Raw genomic sequence first — 3,462 nt, forward strand, 5'->3', positions numbered from 1 at the left:
TGCAAAGCTATATGTGGAAGGAAACTGTGACCTGGGACAAGCTGATGGCATAAGATGTAAGTACAACTCCTCCGGTTTCATATGCAAAAAAAATTATTGCGCTAGCTTACGTGGTTGCAGAGCTACCGGGATTTAAAAATAGTTACGCAAAACAGAGCGTGCCCGCTCCGACCGGCTCTGAAGGGTTAACCCCAAGTTGCTCACTGATGCATCCATCGGTGGATGAATGTGTGTGAATTCTAGTTCGTAGGCACTTAAAAGCATTGAAAACAGTGCTCTTGAGAATGTGGTATGTTGTATAAAGCACTTTCAGTACTCTGGGTGAGTAGAAAAGGGCTATATAAGAATCAGTCCATTTACCATTAACAAGTCCTTAGGAGTCAGCTGAATGCTAAGAACAAGATCTCTCGCTTTAAGCCGAAAGACTCCACCAGCCAAGTAAGCCAAGTTCCTCCCTTAACCTTCATTTCCTCCTGGATAACTTTCATATGACTACTATCTCCTCTGTTAAGGAATCCTTGCAAAGTAGGATTTTGAAATTCATAACATATATACTAAAGTCTCAGAGTTTGAATCTGATTGACTTTAAGGTCAAGGTTAGAGGTCAAGTGCCAGGTTCAGGGAAAGAACAGGAAATAACAGGAAAAACAGGATCCAAACGCAAGACTTCCTGGTTAGGGTTAAGTTTATTTATAGTGAATAAAGAACAGCATATGTGAATTGCAAAATCAAAATGTTTCAGAGGTTTTCCAGTCTGGCTTTAAATCCTTACATGGCATCGAATTAGCCCTTTTAACAATTCTTATCGACATATTTTTAGCTACTGATGCTGGCAACTGTGTTGTTCTCATGCTTTTAGGTCTGACAGCTGGACTTTGATAAAGTGGATCATGCTATTTTACTGTCTCGTTTGCAGCAGTAGGTTTGTATTAGGAACACAGCACTGCAGGTCCTACTTGGCAGAGTGACCTCTTTGTGTCAGTCTCTGTGACTATACCAAAAATAATGGAGTTAATTTTTGGTAGACCCACTGAGACCTGCAATGTGTATTTAGATTTTTTTGGCCCAGTATAATAAGCTAACTATCATGAACCTGGGGGTCAAACCAGGGGGTCTGAACTGAAGCTTAACAGTCAGATTCAGGCAGTAATAAAATCAAACTTCTTTTTGGCGAGACAGTTGGCTAAAATAAAGCCAATTCTTTTACGGCAGCACTATGAGGCAGTTATCCACGCCTTGGATTACTGTAATGCCCTTTATATAGAGGTCAGTGCTTCATACATTACTCATCTGCAGAGGGTGCAAAATTTTCTTATCTCTCTGAGCTGCCTTATGTTGATTTTAGTGAGATGTTGCTTTTTAGTTTATTTTTCTTAGTTTATATTAATTGAATCTATATTGTTTTTTGTTGTTACAGCCCTGGACCTCTTAGGGAGTGAGATCGCCTTTCTCTTCAAGCAAATCCAAGAGTTCCAGGACTCACCGATGATTGGCTAGCTGGAGACCCGTGCCAGCCCTCCTATATGCAGATTGCAGTGTGTCAACCCTCCTAGACAATTGGCTACCTGGATCCTGTAGTGCTCTAGGAAGCAATGAGTGGTTGATTGTACTTGCCTTTGGCTACAAAAGGCTGGAGATCCTTCACTTAATTGCTGATGCTTAGGGCTGAACATGTAGTTTGCCCTTCGTGCCTCTGGCACGGTTGGGTGTACGTCACAATCAGCCAAGGTTTCGGATGAGCTCATTGTGAAACCTAGCCCCGCCCTATTATGTGAATTCCTGAGGTCAGATGCCCAGGATGTGAGTGGGCGTTAAGGTGTCTGGGAACGGATCTCAAAACTGGATTATAGATGGCAGACAGTTGGTGTCATAAACCACCACCTCTCTTTAAAGATTGTCGTTCACAGTGGACATAGATGGCTTCTTTCACGCCTCTTTCAAACCATCTATCTTCTCTGTCCAAAATGTGAACATTGGCATCCTCGAAAGAGTGACCTTTGTCCTTTAGATTTGGATGAACCGCCAAGTCTTGTCCCATTGATGTGGCCCTTCTATGTTGTGCCATGCGTTTACGAAGTGGCTGTTTGGTTTGGTGGGGCTAGGTTTCACAATGAGCTCACCAAATATTGGCTGATAGTGACCTATACCCATTCTCACACCTTAGCTCATGTGATTAGGTAGAGGATCATTAGGGGGTCCATTGTCCCTCTCGGAGGGTTACTCCCACAGAGCTTAAATCTGGGACTCGGATGAGAGGTGAAACGTTTTCAAGCAACTTAAAGAAGTCCAGATCCTTTTCTTTCCAAACTCCTTAGACTACGATGACCTGGATGACTGAGAACCTTCACATACATACTGTTTAAAGATAGTCTACCCTACCCTAAAAAGAGATATGTTAGATACCAAATGCACTCTGATGGCAGTGTGCTGGTATACTTTGAGTGTGTTTAATATTCTTTTGTTTTATATAGTTTGTCATCCTCTTGTGGTCCCAGTTGGAACTTGGAAAGCTTGTTATACCCAACTAGCTCATGTCTGATAGAGGATTCTAGCCTCTCAATACATCCATGTCTTTGTCCGATTTTTCATTTAATTATGTTTTTGGCTGGTAAAAGTCATAGGTCAGTTTGAGGTAGGTCAGTTTGACACTTGAACTTTTAACCTATGCTGTTGTAATAGATGCATTAATATGGTTTAGGATCGTGCAATTGAAAAATGTAAGGCCTTCCCAGAAAGGGACATTTGTCAGGGACATGTCTACAGGCTATTCTGCTCTAAAACCTGTATGTACTTTTCAACATTAATGGTGCTTTTTCAGATATTCAGCCTGTGACTCCAAAGGTATATCTGGCTTCTCCTTTGTATGAGAGAGCTTTAACCTACATCTGTGGAAGTTTTTTCTTAAACTGTTCCTGAGCCCATGCAGTGATTTCTTTAACAGAATCATCCCAATTTTCAATACAGCATTGCCTGAGGGCCTAAAGATCATAAGCCTCCAACTGTGATCTTTGGTCCCTTGTGCACAGAGCTTTGTCAGATTACTAGAATCTTTAGTGGTCAAAGGAGCTTGCTAAGAAAAGCGTCTGGACTTCTTTAAGTTGCTTGAAGACGTTTCACCTCTCATCCGAGAAGCTTCTTCAGTTCTAAGGTCAAATGGTGGAGAGTCCCAGATATAAACCTCGTGGGAGTGACCCCCCACAGAGGGACAAAAGGACCCCCTGATGATCCTCTAATCACCTGAGCCAAGGTGTGAAATCTTTAGTGAACTTCTACCCATCCTTACTTTTGAGAAGCTTTGCAACTTCTCTGAGGAGGAAACCACTAAAAACCCAGTCCTTCCTGACAGTATATTTCTTGTCACACATGCGAACGCAGCTAAGATCTTATAGCATCATCAATCAGCATGATGGAGGGAACATATCTGCTGTGGCTGCTCTGTAAGTTGTCTTTATTTTTATATCC

The sequence above is a fragment of the Astatotilapia calliptera genome, chromosome 3, assembly GCF_900246225.1.
Source record: "Astatotilapia calliptera chromosome 3, fAstCal1.2, whole genome shotgun sequence".
In the NCBI taxonomy this organism is placed as follows: domain Eukaryota; kingdom Metazoa; phylum Chordata; class Actinopteri; order Cichliformes; family Cichlidae; genus Astatotilapia; species Astatotilapia calliptera.